Source organism: Monodon monoceros, unplaced genomic scaffold (assembly GCF_005190385.1).
Source record: "Monodon monoceros isolate NGI ecotype Baffin Bay Population unplaced genomic scaffold, NGI_Narwhal_1 Super_Scaffold_12, whole genome shotgun sequence".
In the NCBI taxonomy this organism is placed as follows: Eukaryota; Metazoa; Chordata; class Mammalia; order Artiodactyla; family Monodontidae; genus Monodon; species Monodon monoceros.
Window position 1 is genome coordinate 17,364,893 of NW_021703768.1, and position 20,571 is coordinate 17,385,463.

Here is a 20,571-nt window from a genome sequence, read left to right on the forward strand (position 1 = left end):
AGAATAGCAGTAGGTAGATATTTACCCAAAAATGTTGGTTTCATTTGGTACCTCACTGAAGAAACTAAAATCTGTAGTAGGTACCCACGTCAGACTCTAAAATGTGTAAGAAAGCCCATGTTATGGTTAAAATGCTATAAAATTATACCAGTCAAATCTTTGATCTTATAGGAAAAAATGCTGATCATACCGGGCATACAAGAATCACTAGGATTCAAAAAAAAAAAAAAAAAAAAACCACTATAGATAGAAAGCAGTAAAATAATGGCCACCTTTTAAGAAACCACAGTTGTAAAATGCTCAGGTTTTAAAACTTGCTGTGGCCTTACAATAGTGATTTAGGTCTAAATAATTTTAATGTCTCAACTGTAGCCCCAAAGCAACCATTCCATGAAGAAAACTGGGAAAGGCAAATAGTGCAAGATCACACATCATTTACTGTGACAGGCTGGACCATCACAGGAAAGAAAGAGTGCTCTGCTTGGCTTGAGCTGTCTTTAAAAGCCCAGGCTTGTTAAGTGAAAGCTGCGATGCATGAGTGGAGTGACAAATGAAATGAAGAAAAAGGAGAAAAGGAGGAAGAAAAGAAATAAAAGTAGTATGGTGGTGTTGACTAAGTGATGGTTTAAAGTACCGAAAAGAAGTGGGCAGAGCAGAAAAGAGTTCCAGAGGAGAGAAAGAAAATATACTAACTCTCTATCTACCGTGGTCAAAAAGTATGGTCATTATTAATCACAGATACCTCTGTACTGTTGGTCTCAAGGGTAGTGGGCAATTATATTTGTGTGTAAAGCAAAGAACAGTAAATTACCTCTATCGTATTTGGTGGCATCTGAAGGTATCAGTCTGCCACTTTGAGTAAACAGATTGCTGGTTGAAGGGAGCACAGCCCAACTCAACCAAAAATCAACCTGCCCCAGAATACAGCAGGAGTAAGTTAAATAGCAGGGGTGGAAAATAAATTGTTCAAAGATTCACTACCAAGGAGTTCTAAACCAAAAGGAAAACATTATACTTATTTTATTTTCTTGTCTATTTGAAGGTTTGATGGGAACATTTTAAGAACCATTGGTGCTTTTGGAAGTCCTTTTACATTAAGGAAAAAAAAAAGGCTTTTTTTTTTTTCATTAGAAATATATAAATAATAAAACATAAAACACTTTAGGGTGTGTGTTATGAGTTGGACTGTTTTCCCTCAAAGTTCATATGTTGAATTTCTGAACTCCAGTTCTTTAAGAGGTGATTTTATTAGGAAATAGGGTCATTATAAATGTAATTAATTAAGACAAAATCACACTGCAATAGTCTGGGCCCCTACCCTAATATGACTGGTGTCCTTATAAAAACAGGAAATTTAGAGGGAGACAGACAGACACACACACACACACACACACATACACACACAGAAAGTACATTATGTGAAGATGAAGGCAGAGATCAAGGTGATACTTGCACAAGCCAAGGTAAGTCAAAGACTGCCAGCAAAACACTAGAAGCTGGATGAGACGGCTGGAGCAGATGCTTCCCCAGTGCTTGAAGAGGGAACATGGCCCTGCTGATACCTTGACCTCAGGCATCTAGCTTCAGGAACAGTGATACAATAAACTTGTGTTGTTTAAGCTACCGAGTTTGTGGTCCTTTGGTGCAAGCAGCCCTAGCAAACTGATACATTGTGCTACGGCTGCAGTGGAAGGAAGTGACATTTATTCTCAGAATTTACGGTTGTTCTTTGACTCTGGACAAGAGTCTGAAGTTACAAGCCAAGAAAAAAATGATTGATAATATCGTAGACTATTTGATGCCAGAACATCAAAAAGGAGATAAAATCAAAAGTTAATCTCACAAGTAGATAAAATTAAATTAGGTAGGAATTAATGGTATTTGATTTTTTTTCTGAATATTAGGCATTACAAGTGATCCACCTATTAGCATTCTAAGTAAATTAATTAGTTACATTGGTCATTTTAATAAAGACTTTTTTATTCCTGGTTAAAAGTTTAAGTGAAAAAGAAATTATTGGTATGGATATATCTATGTCAGAGAAAAGTATCCCACATTGGACAATTCAATTCCTTTATTCATGCTATGGGCCTTAACTGTGTACATAATAGAAAAGAGAAAATTGTTATCCTCTACAGTGCTAGATTTCCAAAGAAAAATACGTAAATATACCTAAAAGTCCATTATTCCACTAGAATATCAAAATAAGAATCTAATTTTCTCTGGAAATTATTATATGGATTTGGTCAATAGATATTAAACCAACAGTCCCTTCCCTACATAACTGGCTTCCAATCGAAGAAAACTTTAAAAAGCGCTATATAAGCATTTTTAATTTTTACAACTGTTTTCATTAAAAACAATAACCACAGAAACATTGCATCTTAAAGTTTCATCGGCTATTTAGTGTACAATATTTTCACGTTAAATATTTCCTACGGTGCACACTTAGCTAATCCCATGCTAGGGTTTAGAGCCTCTCAGCTGATGTTTGAAACAAATATGAAAAGATTCAAGTACATACAAAAGCTTTCAAGATCTCTTTTCTACAATAAAACGTGTCTTGTTTCCTTTTGGGACTGCCCTGTGTCAGTCTTTCCATGTGGTTTCATTTTGTACTACTGTTTTATAAACAGCACACATTTTGTAACATTACATATCAATGAGAAACAGAGGGGACTTTCCTGAAAGTCTCCGAAGATCAATTTGAAATATTTAATAAGGCATTTTAATACCAAACAAATATTCTCTGAGATTGCAAATCATTATTCATGACTTGTCAGGGTTCACAGCTCTGTTAAAATCTCAAGTGGGGGCTTCCCTGGTGGCGCAGTGGTTGAGAATCTGCCTGCTAATGCAGGGGACATGGGTTCGAGCCCTGGTCTGGGAGGATCCCACGTGCCGCGGAGCAACTAGGCCCGTGAGCCACAATTACTGAGCCCACGCGTCTGGAGCCTGTGCTCCGCAACAAGAGGGGCCACGACAGTGAGAGGCCCGCGTACCGCGATGAAGAGTGGCCCCCACTTGACACAACTAGAGAAAGCCCTCGCACAGAAACGAAGACCCAACACAGCCATAAATTAATTAATTAATTAATAAACTCTTACCCCCAACATCTTCTAAAAAAAAAAAAAATCTCAAGTGAATTAACATTGAGCAAGAATTCTAAGTAAAAATAAGCTGGAGATTTATGAAGGCTGAGAGTACCTCTCTGAAGGAATCTCTTAGGGCTTAATTCCCAGAAGATTTTTCCAGGGACTGTGAAAAAGTAATAGTCATCAAGGTACAACTTAAATTTCATTCCTCACAGGAGGACTGTAATTTCACCAACAGAGAAATAGCGCAGTATTCCAGTCATCGTGTAATTTTATAAAGCCTTGAGTATTCACACAAGAGTCACTGGATTAAAAAAATCCTCTGCAAGTACACTTACGAATCATCTGGGTAACAGAGCAGAATTCACTATTCTAATTGTATATTTTCAATCACAGCTATTGTTAGTTTCTGTGTTCTTTCAATTAGATCCTTTTTATGGAACTACCAAATGTGAGATTTGACATTACTCAAGTAAACTTCTTATCATATTCCATAAATGAAAAAATTAAGGAAAAAAATATGTATTTAGTGCCAGTAATGTGGGATCCCTCTGCTATATGTCATTTAATTTAATAATAAGATAAATCTATTGAGAAAATTACACACAATGCCATTTTACAGATGGGAGCATCGAGGTACATAAAGGTTATATAGTTAACAATTTGAGAAGGCAGAATTCAAGCTGGCCCTCTCTGTTTTGCTGTGACATTCTTTCCCATCTACGCCATTGCAACATTCAGTCGTGATCTGTTGAGTATTAATAGTTACAAGATCTTCTGCCTTGTTCTTGTCTGTTTCCTTGGTGGTATGTAATGCCTGTCCAGATGCATTTACTTGTAGAGAGGCAGCATTATATTTCACCTCACATACACACCATAGCCAAAGGCCAAGTCAGTAAATATATTTTGTCAGCAGAGTCTGTATATAAAATACTTAGGGGGGAGAAATCTCCAAGTACCGACAACAGTGATGTACTCTTCTGTAGCCTTATAGAATGCTCACAATTCTCTTGATTTCTGTACAGAGTAAATGGTTGCAGTAAAAAGTGACTTGACTATCATATCCCTACTAGTCTTACATATCTTCTAAATCCACTTGCATGTTGTCCTCACATTACTTTCCTACCCTGTTCTGATGTTTGTAGGAATCTAACACCTGTCATTGACATTGATTAGTGTTTCCCATGTCTGTCCACTAAAACCCAGCTCCTGGGGTCAGGTAACACCACCCTCCCAGCCATAAGGATGCTCAATTCCTTCAGTGGTTGCCTCACAGTTCACCATTTGGCTTTTCATTTCTCCTACCATTTTTGTAACTTGTTCCACAGGCTCAGTTCCTTCTATTGAACTACATGACAGTGGATTTGATTTTCCTGATTAAGCTCCAATGCATGCAGAAGGTATTAACAAGTCTCTCCCTAAGTATCCTTCATTTCTTTTCTGAATAATGACTATACTTTACCAAATATAAAGATTAGGTTCTGAACTTGACTCTAATATAGGTACTACTTTCAAATGAGAATCTGGGTGTTCTTTACATTCAATAACTTGAAATTACTTAACATATTGGAATGTGACAAATATATCATTTGGAGAGCTGTCTATTTTATGCAAAATTTTAAAATGAGAATTTCGGGAAGAATGTTTTTAATGTGGAGGAAAATTCATACATATATATACTCTATCAATCTATTTACAGATATAGAGGAATAGTAATTCAATACTTCTTAAAGTATTCCCTAGTTTAGCATGTGTGATAATCAAGTGCACTGCATAATTGCTGATTTTATATCAATTTCTTATCAAAAATTAGAATTTGTATCTATAAGTTGCTTCAATGCTCATGCTTTACAAAGTATTCCATTTAAAAAATAAGTTATTAACAAGTTCAGCATTTTTCTGAATAGTGCACTATTATTTAAACTGAATTTTCATTCAATGATAAAAACAAAAGCAGAAATAAAATCAAAACCAATAAACTATGAAACAATTACTACCAAACAGAATACCAGGGAAGAAATATTTTGTCCTTCTTTGCTCACAAAAGTTGCAATAATTTTTAAGAAGTGTTTAATAAAAGATTATAAAGTATATACTATATATTATATATACATATTTATGTATATATATGTGTACATATCCACTCACATAAGCAACTGACATTCAGTCATGAATATCAATCATTGAGGAAATACAATAATTTCAATTTCTTTTTCACCAGTTAGCTGAAAATTTGATTTTTAAATATCTTAATAGCACAGTCTCCATATTTTACAGTAACCAAAAATAAAACATAACAATACAGATATAAAATTAAAATCCTCTTTATTTTTTAGTCCCATACCTACTCCTACCAGATCTACTATTAAAAGTAGCAACATTTTTTTGCCCTAATATTTGTTCTTTCATTTTAATTTAAAATTTTCTGATTGTATCACAATTGAAAATTGTCATTGATATAATTAAAGATGAAGAATGCACTGCATCTACATTACCTCCCAATATCTCTCCCCCACCATGCAATTTTAATTACTTATTAATTTTAATTATGGTAGCATTACTTTTATTATTATAGATAAAATGTTTAAATCCCTATCTCTTGCTACATTGATTTTAAGCAGCAGATGTTGTGCCTGTAATGATTTCTGAGGAAACATATATAATTCATCATCTTTTCATCTTTGATATTTTTTCAGTTATATATTTGAGGTCATTAGAAACACCTAAATGTCCACGGAGAGATGAATAGATAAGGAAAATGTGATACAGATATAGCTATATTTCAGCCTTAAAATAAGAAGGAAATCCTGCCATTTGCAACAACATGGGTGAACCTGGAGGGCATTATACTAAGGAAAATAAGCGAGACACAGAAAGACAAATACTGCATTATCTTACTTATATGTGGACTCTAAAATATTCGAACTCCTAAAACAGAGAATACAATGGTGACTGCCAGGGGTAGGGCAGAGAGAGAGAAAATGAGGAGATGTTGGAAAAGGATATAAAGTTTCACTTATGCAAGATGAATGAGTTTTGTAGATTTAATGTACTGCAAAGTGACTATGGTAAACAATACTGTATTGCATACTTGAAATTTGCTAAGAGGGTAGATCTTAAGTCTTCTCACTACATACACACACACATTAAAAAAAGGAAGGAAAAAAGAAAATGGTAACTATGTGAGGTGATAGATATGTTAATAAGCTTGACCATAGTGATCATTTGACGATGTACACATACATCAAAACATCAAGTTGTACACCTTACCTATATGCAATTCCTATTTGTCAATTATACCTCAATAAAGCATAAAATTTTAAATAGAAATTTTAAAAATGGATTTGATGTTTCCCCTGTTAAGTTGGAGTGCTACATCTTAATAAGTGTGGCAGAATGGGTTCATATATTGCCAGGCAGATCAAGGACTCTTGTGTCCCCAGAGGGAGGAGTCGTTTGCATCAGAAGCAAGGACTTTTTGATATTTACTTACTGGTAAGAGCTCTTTTATTCATTTTTGTTCCCCTCTTATGTGGGTTTTTCTGGTTTACTGGAAGCTATTTTCTGCTTCATCCTTATGTCCCCATACCCCTATGTGAGCCATCCTTAGGAAAATCAAAGCAAACCAAACCAAATCAAAATCAAAGGTTTTAAGGGTATAATAAAAACACATTTTCTTTGTATGTACAGAATAGGTTGAAAAAATTCTGCCTTGCTTTGAAATCTTTAATAAGTTGCCCAAGTGACTTCCTCTGTTTTTTTGTATTTACAGGGGATTTGGGGGCAGAACAGTTTTCACCTTTAGTGTTTAGGCCTGTAAATTTGATCTGTCTCTTTTACCCCATTAATTAATTTTTAGTGTTTTCAATGCTCTGGAATTTTTGGAATCTCTGGATTTATCCACTGTTGGCACACTATCTTGTTATTATGATTTCTTTTTGATATACTTATGTATTTCAAACTACTTTTGGAATATCCTCTCTGAGGTGTCAAGGGGAGAAATATCAGAAAGAGTGGGTTAAATTATGTTGCAGTAACAATCCCTACATTTCAGAGGCATTAAACAATAAGAGTTGATTTCTCACTCACACTGCAAACTATGGTTGGGCTAGTGTTACTTTGCGTCAAGTTATCCTCCCTCAGGGGCACTGTCTACTGAACTGCCACCCTCTACAATGTTCCTGTGGAACTTTGCTGAAAATGACTCTTTTGAATTGAAAATACTACACAATGTTTGGGGAAAATGGCCTTTATGATACAGTTACATAAAATATTTTATAATTATAGTTCTTGCTCTTTGGCTCATCTATATACAATGTTTCTTCCTGTTTTCTCTCTTGATGTATACCCAAATGAATTCCTGAGATCAAATTATTTAAACATATGATCTAGATTATTTAAAATATACAAACATAAATATATCACATGCATGCTACTTTGGTTCTGTACATACAGGTGTTTGCAAAGCACTCAATCAGGTAAATCAAAGTATAGACCACAGAGTTTTATTGCCTCACTAGGCTGGTTATATTATTATTATTGTGTGCATATATATATATATATATAATTATACATAATTTTATTATAAAATGTGTATAAGTGTCATTTTGTGTATGTGTGCATATATACGCATATATATATATATGTGTATATATATGTTTTTAAGACTGAAAATTAAACCAGGTGGAAGAGGTTTATGAAATGTTGCTTGGAATCACCAAGGTTTCCGTGACTTTGTCAGTAGCTGCTTTAATCACACAGAGTGTAAATTTAGTTACAAAGCAATCCCAAGACTGGTGCTCTTACATCTCTTTGCTGAGAGGACAATACAGATATACTCCTACTCAAAGCAATCTCTTTTTGTTTATTGCATTTATCTTACAGAATATTTTAAATTAAAGAAGTCAAACATGTCAGAATGGCCATCATCAAAAAATCTAGAAACAATAAATTCTGGAGAGGGTGTGGAGAAAAGGGAACACTCTTGCACTGCTGGTGGGAATGTGAATTGGTACAGCCACTATGGAGAACAATATGGAAGTTCCTTAAAAAACTACAAATAGAACTACCATATGACCCAGCAATCCCACTACTGGGCATATACCCTGAGAAAACCATAATTCAAAAAGAGTCTGTAACAAAATGTTCATTGCAGCTCTATTTACAATAGCCTGGAGATGGAAACAACCTAAGTGCCCATCATTGGATGAATGGATAAAGAAGATGTGGCACATATATACAATGGAATATTACTCAGCCATAAAAAGAAATGAAATTGAGCTATTTGTAATGAGGTGGATAGACCTAGAGTCTGTCATACAGAGTGAAGTAAGTCAGAAAGAGAAAGACAAATACCATATGCTAACACATATATATGGAATTTAAGAAAAAAAATGTCATGAAGAACATAGAGGTAAGACAGGAATAAAGACAGAGACCTACTAGAGAACGGGCTTGAGGATATGGGGAGGGGGAAGGGTGAGCTGTGACAAAGAGAGAGAGAGGCATGGACATATATACACTACCAAACGTAAGGTAGATAGCTAGTGGGAAGCAGCTGCCTAGCACAGGGAGATCAGCTCGGTGCTTTGTGACCGCCTGGAGGGGTGGAATAGGGAGGGTGGGAGGGAGGGACACACAAGAGGGAAGAGATATGGGAACATATGTATATGTATAACTGATTCACTTTGTTATAAAAAGCAGAAACTAACACATAATTGTAAAGCAATTATACCCCAATAAAGATGTTAAAAAGAAAAAAAAGAAGTCAAACATGATCTTAGTAAGAAAAATATACATCCTGTCCCATTTCCCTTAAGAAAAGCAATCATAGCCGTGTCTTACATGTCTTTTCATAACTCTCTCCACTCATTCAAAGGTCTGTCTTGTAGTCATGTACATACTAAACTGAACTCTATGCAGCTTTTTCTGTAATAACAGCACATGGCATGGAAATGTCCATGCCATCTTGGTAAATATAATTTTCACAGCTACATGATATTCCGTATTGTTTACTGATGTGCACTTAGATTCTTCTAGTTGAGTTTCTTTCTGTTGCTGATAACAGTTTGCCACAAACAGTTGGGTAAAACAAAGGCCATCACATGTTCTTATTTTTCTGTTTGCTTCTTCCTTGCCATATATACATGCCATGCTGTGATAAATTTCCAAAGCAGTGCCCCCTTCAGAAGGAGCACAATTTTTCCAATATTTCATGGCACTTCAGTGTGATACAGCAGTGGAAGATTTACTGAGGTCATTTAGTTAGACTTACACTAATGAACACATCAGTGAGACTGGGGAAACATTCCATTGTGATGGCCTTAGTTAAATGGAACCATGGCTTGTATGATTCCTTTGCCAACAATTGTTCAGTGTGCTACCAAAAATTCAATACTAATTTTCTTCCATGAGGAAAGTCAATGGCAAAGTCAGATTAGGATTGATTAATTGAAATTTAATAGTAGATAACTCCAAGTCCAGTTCAAGATAGCAAAGGATGAAAATCCTCAGCTCACCTTCTCCCATGGACACACTAAAACTACAACCACATATAGAACAACTATCTCTGAGAACAACCTGAAGACCAGCAGAACAGAATTTCTACAACTAAGGAGTTAAGAAAAGGCCATTATGGAGACTATAGGAGGGGCAGAGATGCAGTCTAGTGAAACCCATACCCCTGGTGTGACAATCCACAAGTGGGAAGGGTATCACAACTGCAGAGGCCTCCCTGAGGCCTGAGCCCCACACTGCCCTCCCCAGCCTAGGAAACCTGCATGGAGAAGACGAGCTCCCATAATGTTTGGATTTGAAAATCAGTGGGGCTTACGTCTAGGAGAGCCAGAGGAAACTGATAAATCACTAACAAAGGCCTTACATACAAACTTACCCCAAGTTCTAGTGCAGAGGCAGCAGCTTAAAATGTGCCTGGGTCATGTGAGAAGGAGATTCATTGACTAATTTTCGGACACGGACCGAAGGAGCAGGGAGCAGATGAAACTTTCTCCAGGGACAGAAGTGCTGGTGGGCGCCATTTTTTTTTCTTTTTTACTCTCCTTTCACCTAGCTGGCCCAGCACTGGTGGGCACCATTTCTGTCACTCTGCATTAACCTAGTTAACACCATGTGCCCTACCCTGGTGTTCCCCTGAGGACTGGCGCCAGCACCCCTCCAAAGCAGTTCCCACCCTACCCCATCCAGTGCGTGTCCCCAGCTGCCATCAGAGTCTTTCTAAATCAGCTCCCTCTCTGGGGTCCAGCCTAGCACACCAGCAGTTGTGGCGGTGCCTCACAGCCAGACGTGTTGGGGCCAGCCCAGTGCATCACCACTCTCGCAGCAGTTGCAATCACACTTCTAAGCCAGCCAAGCTGGGGACCAGCCCTGCCCACTAACGTGCCTCCAGAAGTCATGGCTGGGCCTCACAAACAGCCAGGCCAATTAAGGTGGAAAAACAGTGTTCTAAAATCTATGGGACACAGCAAAAACAGTTCAGAGAGGGAAGTTTGTAGTGATAAAGACCTATCTCAGGAAACAAGAAAAATCTCAAATAAACAATCTAACCTTACACCTAAGGGAACTAGAAAAAGAAGAAAAACAAAGCCCAGAGCAGAATCAAATGAAATCTAGACTAGAAAAACAATAGAAAATTCAAGGAAACTAAGAGCTGGTTCTTTGAAAAGATAAAGAAAATTGATAAATCTTTAGCCAGACCCATGAAGATAAGAAAAGAACATGCTCAAATAAATAAAATCAGAAATGGAAGGGAAGTCACCACCAACACCACAGAAATATAAAGCATCATAAGAGATTATTACAAACAATTATAAGCCAACAAATTGGACAACCTGGAAGAAACAGATGAATTCCTAGAAATATACAATCTTCCAAGACTGAATCAAGAAAAAGTACAAAATATGAACACACCGATCACTAGTAACAAAATTGAATCAGTAATCAAAAAACACCTAACAAACAAAAATCCAGGACCAGACAGCTTCACAGGTGAATTCTACCAAACATTTAAAGAAGAATTAATGTATATAGTTCTCAATCTATTCCAAAAAATTGAAGAGGAAAATATGCTTCTGATCTCCTCATTCCACTAGGTCAACATCACCCTGATACTAAAACCAGAGAGGAAAATCACACACAAAGCACTGCCCCCCCCACACAAATATAGGAGAATATCACTGATGAGCATGGGTGTAAAAATCCTCAACAAAATGTTAGCAAACCAAATTCAACAATACATTAAAAGGGTCATACACCATGATCAAGTGGGATTTATCCCAAGAGCGCAAGGATGGTTTAATATTTACAAATCAGTCAATGTGATACAACATATTAACAATCTGAAGAATAAAAGTCACATAAATAGATGCGGAAAAGTGTTTAACAAAATTCAACACTCCCTTATCTTAAAAAAATCTGAACAAAGTAGATATAAAGAGAACATACCTCAGCATCATAAAGACCATAAAATGTTTAATAATAAGGGGGCCACTTAACATGTGAAAGCATAAAAGATCTAGACTGACCTTCACAGAGTTTTCTCCTTACCAGTGTATGGGAGCAAGAAAATATTTTCCATTTACTGAGGTGGGAAATGAAATTTAGCTGAGAGAAACTTAACGGACCTCAAGAGGACTCTCAATTAAGACAGACGGCAGGCAATTATGACCCTCAAGGACTAAGCCCTGAAAAACAGAGGGAATAAAGATATCTGGTAGATGGCAGCTGGAATCTATGATGGCACAGACATTTCTCTTTCTCACTGTGCCATGTCTCTCTACCTGGTCACTTTGCCTTCTGTCACACCTCATCACTATACCTTCTTGCTATACCTGACTGCAGTGTTTTTATTTTATACTTAAGCACTGTGCCTTCATTCTACACATGGCCATGATGACTTCCTCTAGTTTTGATCTCTGTATGTTCACTCTGTACCTGTTTGCTGGGCACTGTGTATTCACTCTAGTCCTCTTTGCTGGGCCTTTTCCCTATACCTCATGCTGAGCCTCCTCTGTATACGTGAACACAGAACATTCACCCCACACCTGATTGCTATGCCTTTACTCTATACCTGACTCCTAGAAAATGGCAAAAACTACCCAAAAAAGTGAGGTTGAATTTATTGCACATGAGTTTTTAGAATGAAATTTCAGGAGCGTGTGCTCTAATACAATGTTTCACACTTAAAAAAAAATTTTTTTTTTAATATAATGATGGGAATGTATAGCTGCTTCATTTTAGGACAGTGATTCTAGATTTAGAGAGGCTTAGTGACAGAAATACTGCCTCAAGGCTTTTTTTGTTTCATTTTGTTTTGGCATAGCTAGCGGGATCTTAGTTCCCCGACCGGGGACTGAACCCGGGCCCTCGGCAGTAAAAGTGCAGAGTCCTAACCACTGGACCACCAGGGAATTCCCATATTTTTCATTTTATAATATTTCACAGCAATTTCAATTTATGAGCCTTTATTAAAATATAGGGGTAATAGCATAGACTAATTAATATTATCAGTGATAATTAAGTAATGGCAAGTGTCTAATATGAGATTTTTGGTTTGGTCTATTTCTCCAGAAAGGAAAGAAAGAAGAAAGGAAAGAAGAGGAGAGGAGAGAAGAGGAGAGCAGAGGAGCGGAAAGGAGAGGGAGAAAAACAACAAAAGTGGCCATAATTAGTATAAATTTATATAAAATGTCAGTAAATTTGTGTAAATATTAAGAATGATTTTAATAAGAAAATTTTATATCTATACATTTATGTGATAAGTATACAGAAAAAAATCACATGGAATAATAGCTCTTAACCTCTATAAAAAGTATATTTTGTCTTTATTCCATATAGAGTCTATTTATTTATTGACTATTACATTTGTGATACTTTGTTAGGTGCATATGACACAGAAATAAAATAATTAAAAAATGTGAAGGACCTACAAATCAGTAAAATATCAGATAAGCTCAAATTAATGTATAATATAAAGTAGTGAGCAATAAAATATAAGCTGGGGGTCCTCAACCCCCAGGCCATGGACAGGTACTGATCTGCTGCCTGTTAGGAACCGGGCCACACAGCAGGAGGTGAGCGGTGGGCGAGAGAATGAAGCTTCATCTGCCGCTCTCCATCGCTGCCAACTGCTTCTGCTTGCATTACTGCCTGAACCGTGTCTCACATTACCATGTGAACCATCCCCCCCCCCCCCCAAACCCCACCCCCCATCCCGGTCCCTGGAAAAATTGTCTTTCACGAAACCAGTCCTGGTGCCAAAAAGATTGGGGACCACTGTAATAAGCCCAGGATGCCCTAAGGTCAGTTGTAGTAAAAATTTTTTGTTGTATTTTTTTTTTAAAAAGACATTATCTCCATGAAGAGAAGTATTAAGTTCCAAGGCTAATTTATACACCAGAATGTTCCTTTAGCCATTATGAAAATTTCACCCATTATATTTTTTTTACATTTACTTGAACATAAGTTGTATCTAGAATTGCCAAAACTGATTGGTTTGCTTTGTATTCACATTTCCTACACTGAGGAGCATATACATGAAAATAATTTCTGAATATATTTTTTAAAACATTACATGAAGATTTGGGAATTCCCTGGCAGTCCAGTTGTTAGGACTCTGCACTTTCACTGCAGAGGGCCTGGGTTCAATCACTGGTCAGGGAACTAAGATCCTGCAAGTCCCATGGTGTGGCCAAAAACAAAAAAAAAACATAACGTGGAGATTTAATTTTTGTAAATTGGACCCAACTTATGGTGAAATAATTTATCTATTCCAGTGAAGTATCTTCCATTATGAATTGACCAGTTTTATTGGGGAATTCCAAGTCTAGTATACTTTCATAAAAAGTAAATGCAGAAACTAAGGAATCCGAAGTAGCATAAAATGCAATCTGGTAGATCGTATCAATCATTGAATAAAAGTGAGAAAATAAATTGGTTTTGTGGTGCTTCTTGAAAAAAACAAATGTAATTATTTATAAGAAAATAAAAAGAATCATTACTCCATAGAGCAATAAAACTTTTTTACCAGATATCCAAACAATGATGTTCAAAAAATTAAGAGGCTGTATTTTTACAAACTCTTTCCTCCAAACATAAGTGTAGGTGGAAAGGGCTAACGTATTATCATTCAATAAATATTTACAGAACATTGTTTCAAGTGATGTACAGTAATAGAATACAGCAAAAGTAGAGTAGTAGAACTTCTGAGCCTTCTCTTCAAAAACCCTTGAAGCTTCTGCTCTCACTCTCTTGAAATGCTGCCCTAAGAATGAATGTGAAGTATTTCCCCCATTTCATGAGTTGTCTTTTCTTTTTGTTGATGGTTTCCTTTGCTGTGTAGAGACTTTCTAAAGTTCCACTTGTTTATTTCTGCTTTTGGTGTCAAATTTAAAAAGTCATTGCCAAGATTGATGTCAAGGAGTTTACCCGCTATGTTTTCCTCTAGGAGTTCTACGGTTGCAAGTGTTACATTCAACAAGTCTTTGATCCATTTTGAGTTGATTTTTGTGTATGGTGTAAGAAAGGGATCCAGATTAATTCTTTTGCATGTAGCTATCCAGTTTTCCCTACCCCATTTATCGAAGAGACTATACTTTCCTTACTATATATTCTTAGTTCTTTTGTCATCAATTCATTAACCATATATACAAGGGTACTTCTGGGCTCTTTATTCTGATCCATTGATCAATGTCTGTTTTTATGCCAGTACTGTACTGTTTTGATCACTACAGCTTTATAATATAGTTTGAAATCAGGAAGTGTGATGCCTCCAGCTTTATTCTTTCTCATGATTGCTGTGGCTCCTTGGGGTCTTTGGAGGATCCATACAAATTTTAGGATTGTTTGTTCTATTTATGTGGAAGACACCATTGTGATTTTCATAGGGATTGTATTAAATCTGTAGATTACCTTAGGTAGTATGGACATCTTAACAATATTCTTCCAATCCATGAACACAGACTATCTTTCCATTTATTTGGTCTCCTTCAATTTCTTTCCTCAGTGTCTTGTAGTTTTCAGTGTACAGATCTTTCACCTCCTCTGTTAAATTTATTCGTAAGTATTTTATTCTTTTTGATGCTATTGTAAACAGGATTGTTTTCTTAATTTCCCTTTCTGATGGTCCATGTATAATGAATGATATTTTGAGCCAGTAAATTGTGGCTTGGTTTGTTACAAAACAAAAACTAACTGATACAGAAGAAAAGTTACGAGAAGGAAGTTAAGAAGAAAAAACTTATGAATCTTAGAAAATTTTGTCTAATGTATGATTCACCACTTGCTCTATATGATTCTTCATATGCACTCTAATCTACCATGTAGAATTGCAGTGTCAGCTTCACTTTACTGAAATTATCTCATTCTGAAGTTATGCCCCAGGGTAATAATTATAAAATGGCTACTAGAATCCTGGAAGATATCCAGGTGAAGCTCCCAAGATGTTTGGGAAGAATTAAATTAGTTCCCCAACAAGCAGCACAATAAAATAAGCACAGCTGGTGTCTCTTCTTGCTGCTTTGCAACAAAGAACACAGCTGCAAATGGAAACAGGTCTGGGGTTTAGAGCTTGGAAGGGAACAAAGAAAACATGAAAAAGATTGGGGATGTTTTAATACATCTCCAAAGACAAAGAACCTTGCAGAATTTAAGGGTCATCGAGTAAAACTTTGTATCTTCTCCTTATGTGCCAAATTAAGTTTTAGTACTCCACTGAAATTAGAGTTCATAAATTATATATTCATAATTTTCATAAAGTATATTCTGTTCTCTCTCCAATTAATTGAAAACCATTATTCCTATAATCTCTTACAATTTAAAAAATGACTTTAAATAATGTTTAATTATTGGTATATTTTATTAACATATAGAAGAGGATAGGTAGAGATTTATATATTTCCTTATAAATATGTTTCCATGAAAAACAAAGAAGATGTGAAATTTATTTTCAAGCAAATTAGACTGTGATCTGGCATGGTTTTCTTTGAAACAATTTCCATATATAAAGCAATTTTTCGAAAATTTAAGGTGATTGAAATGCAACCAAATTTAAATTTGTACTTCTGATTCCAGGCAAAAGCAATACTAGAATTGAAGAAATGTGGGTATACTTACACACAAATAGAAGAGACAAAACTATTATTTTTTAAAAAAGAGATTTACCAATACACACAATTAAAAATAAACCTTTGCTAGCTTTTTTAATGATAATAATATATATTATTATAATACCACTAAAGGTCTTAAGACAATTGTTCCCTTTCCATCTGAGAATGGCAATGCTATTTACAAATAAGATTTTATTCATTCTATCTTCATTTTCAAAAAGCCACACATGCACCCGGACACTGACTCCAAAAAGGGAATAATTTCATCTCATGGTTAATGCCCTCTTTGAAAAACACAGACTTTTAATAAAATTACAGAAAATCAAATTAAAGAAGTACTTCTATAGAATAATCGGTAGGAGGTGGTAAAGTCATCAAGATTGGAATGATAATAAACCACATATCAGAGAAAAAAAGAAAACAAAAAAATGTTAAGTGTGTATTGATAAAATATGTACCAGTCTCTTTACAGTCCTATCAGGTTACATTTGCCCTCCAGAATATTATAATGTCATTCTGTCCACATATGTTCACTTTGTTGAAGGCAATCACATTTTTAGATAAATTTTTTAAAAAGCAATGTGACAGCCAATAGTTTACTAGACACCCATCATAATTCAAATGGTCCTTTTCTAAATCAGTGCTACAAAAACAGGCAGATTTAAACGAGCACCATGATGACTCTCATGTAGCCACACTGTTACTCTTCTTTCTGTGAGCACAAATATCCTAACTTTATTCAATGGTTTTCCTCACTGTTTTCATAATGGTATCCATTTAAATATGGTAACTAATACTTAAACATGAAAATTGCTTACCTGGGCAGATAGAATTGGTTTTGGTCACAAAATATATGGCATGAGCATTTCAACACTATGGGATTCTCTTCGGAAGTGAGTCGAAATTTAACAAATAACTTTTCTCTCATTCATGTTTCTATTTTGAAATCTTTTTTTTTTTTTTTTTTTTTTGCGGTACGCGGGTCTCTCACTACTGTAGCCTCTCCCGTTGCAGAGCACAGGCTCCAGACGCGCAGGCTCAGCGGCCATGGCTCACGGGCCCAGCCGCTCCGCGGCATGCGGGATCCTCCCGGACCGGGGCACGAACCCATGTCCCCTGTATCGGCAGGCGGTCTCTCAACCACTGCGCCACCAGGGAAGCCCTCTATTTTGAAATCTTTTCATTCTTTTATTTTGCATGTTTCTTAGGGCAGTGATTCTCAACTGAGAGCAATTTTGGCCTCCAGATATCTTTGGGCAATGTCTGAAGACATCACGATATGGCAGCGGTGGGAGGGATGCTATTGAAATCTAATGAGTAGAGAGACCAGGGATGCTGCTGAACATCCTACAATGCACAGGATAGCCCCATAGCAAAGAATTATCCAGTCCCAAATGTCAATAGTGGAAAGGTTGCAAAACTCTTCTAGGGGGATATGATTCCCTAGATAATAGCTGTAATTACATGGCGTATGTAAATCTAAGAGATAAAGAAAAATCTTATTTTAAAACATGCATCAAAAACCACTTCAGTTTATTTTGCATCTTTCTTTTTGAAAACATCCAGAATGCCACAGACTTTGTCTGCTTGCTATTACTCACTGACAGAAATATACTACCAAATTATGCTTTTCTCACTGGCAATATAACACCCAGCAACTACTTGGAGGGCTCCACGACCATTTCTTAGCAATGGATATACAAGAAACAGTCATCTGATAAAATCGTGCACACATAAGAGGTCCCTGGTGCTGTCTTCTCTTGCCCCCTCTGTATTCTCATATCACATTTTGCAAAGCTCTACAGGGAATCCATCATTTGCATGATGATCCTGCTTCTGCCCCCTTAATCACACAAGCAGGTGCGCATACACACTCTGAACTATACAACCCCACAGGGAAGAGAGAGGAGTGTTTTTTATCATGTGTCCTCTATGTAAAATGCACTTTTTTCTCCTTGTCTAACTGAAAAAGCCCCATACATTATATAAGATTCAGAGGATGTCTTTTCTAGTCTGCAAGCAGGGCTCCCAGTCCAACTCTATGGACCCTCTATTTTTTTGCATATCAAACACCATATTGAAATTTTCTGTTTACATGTCTGCAGCCTGCTCAAATTTAGGGGCCTTGTTTTATTTACCGTTTTATTACTACCCACTATCACATTTATTAGGACACTAAATGCCTTCACTCTCTCTCTCCTTCTTTCCAGAAAGAATTGGAGAGATTAAAGGATACAGTTTTTTTTTTAATGACTGGATGATTCAAAACTCAATTAATGTGTATATGGTAAAAACAATGATCTTATCAGTCACCTTTGGTTGGGAAAATTTTGTTGTCACCTATCACACTATTGTTAGCTATTATTAGTATTGGGAACTGGTATAGTTTTAAATGTAAATATTATTAATGTCTATTTTCACAAATCTTCATTTTACTTTTCATTATCATTTTATAAATAACATGTATATATTATTTTAATAAAGAAGAATGTACTTCTCTCATACCAAATAAACATGCAAAACTCTTTGTAGAGGTAATCACTTTTACCTGTGTGTGTGGGCCTCCTTCAGATATTTCTTATGTATGAGTATGCATATTCTGTAACTCATATTCATTTTTTAAAATAAAGTAGGTTCTATTCCACATGGATTTCTGAAAACTTTTTTCTCACTAAAATACTCTGGATCTTTGAATGTCAGCATACACAGTTGAAATTCATTCATTTTAAGGCTGCCTAGGGTATCAGTACATGAAGAATCATTCATTTGAGAACTTCTTTATTAGTGTACTTTAAGTGTGTTTCCTATTTTTCACTATTGTGAACAATACTACAATGGGCATCCTTCCTTTTATATCTTTGCATATCCATGTCAGTATATCTGTAAAATAGCTTTCTACAATAAATATATGTTCTTTCAAAAATTTTGATAGACATTGCCAAATTACCCTCCAAAAAACTATGAAAATCAACCTTTCTGCTAACTGTTCTGCACATTAACAATTTTGTGAATTATCACATTTGCATACTTGGTAGGTGAACATTGCTATCTCCTTCCCCTTTGTGGTTTCTTAAATTACTAGTGAAATTTGAGATTTTTTTGTATAATTAACATGTGTTTATTTTTCCTAAGAATCTCCTGCTAACGTAATTTCCCCATGTTTATTTGATTGTAGTCATTTTATCCACTCATCAGAATTTCTATGGATCCAATTGATTCTACAGTTGATAGGAAACATGATTTAGATATCTGAAATCAACTGTTAGCTTCACCACATGCAGAAAGAAATATTGGTGCCATAGCAAAATCATCTAGCGTCACAATTGCATAGTAGAAATGGAAAGGAGGGATGATTTTCTGTATCATTCCCAAATCAAGACACTTAATAGAAACTGGCATCACTGTTTCTTTTCTGATGCTAAAACCTTACTCGCCACTCCTTTGGATTCAGTATTAGGTTCAACTCTTTGGTTACTGGGTTCATGCTGAAACCTAGAATTTGTCCAGCTATCAATTCAAATTCAGTGCAGCTGCATGTATCTGAAATCCAACTCGATAGATTAAAAAGATGAGATTTACTTTCTCAAGAAGGCTCTTGGGATTCACAGACCAGACCAGGAGCATCAGTTCTGTAATGGATCATTCTTCCGGGCCCTTTTATCTTTCTGCACTAAGCAACAGGCTTTCATCTTTATGGTTGCAAGTGGCTGCTACATTTCTGTACCACATCTGCTTTAGGCAACAATTGAAAGGAAAATGGTGATGGGTGAAATATGCATGCCAGGTGTGATTTTTTTGGCAGGAAACCTATATCTTTCCTGGAAGTTCCACCTAATTGCCTCTGCTTAACATCCTACCATCTAGAATTACATCACATGGTCATTCTTAGATGAAAATGTATGGTAGGAGGTGAATATTTAATTCTGCACAGTGTCACCCTGATCAAAACTGAGTTCTCTTAGTAATAGGGAAGGGGAAGCTGAATATTGGATAACAGCATTTACCTAAAGGGAAGAAGAAGCATGATCTTACTGTTTGTGACAAATGCCATATTTTTGTATATGTGTATATAGTCAGCTGGGCTGTCAGAACACTAACTGCCCTGGATCAGCAGATGACTGTCTTTCAAGAGTATTAGAGGGTCATTCTCTAAAATCCCTTACAATAAAGGTTGGAAAACTTTTACTGTAAAAGGCAACATAGTAAACATTTTAGGCTTTGTGAGCCATAGTGTTGGCTGCAAACTCAACTCTGCTACTGCAAAGCCCAACTACCATAGCAATATGTAAATGAATGGGTATGGCTTTGTTCTGGTAAAACTTTGTTTACAAAAACAGACAGCAGGCTGCATTTGT

At 36.0% G+C, this 20,571-nt stretch overlaps 1 protein-coding gene and 1 non-coding gene across 3 annotated transcripts in view; both read right to left on the bottom strand.

Annotated features, from left to right (window-relative positions):
- Window positions 1-20,571, bottom strand: part of CDH18 (cadherin 18) — a 340,967-nt gene that overhangs the window by 235,189 nt on the left and 85,207 nt on the right. The window lies entirely within an intron of this gene.
- On the bottom strand, window positions 12,448-12,520 carry TRNAK-UUU. The gene has a single exon. It is a non-coding gene; the product is annotated as a tRNA-Lys (tRNA).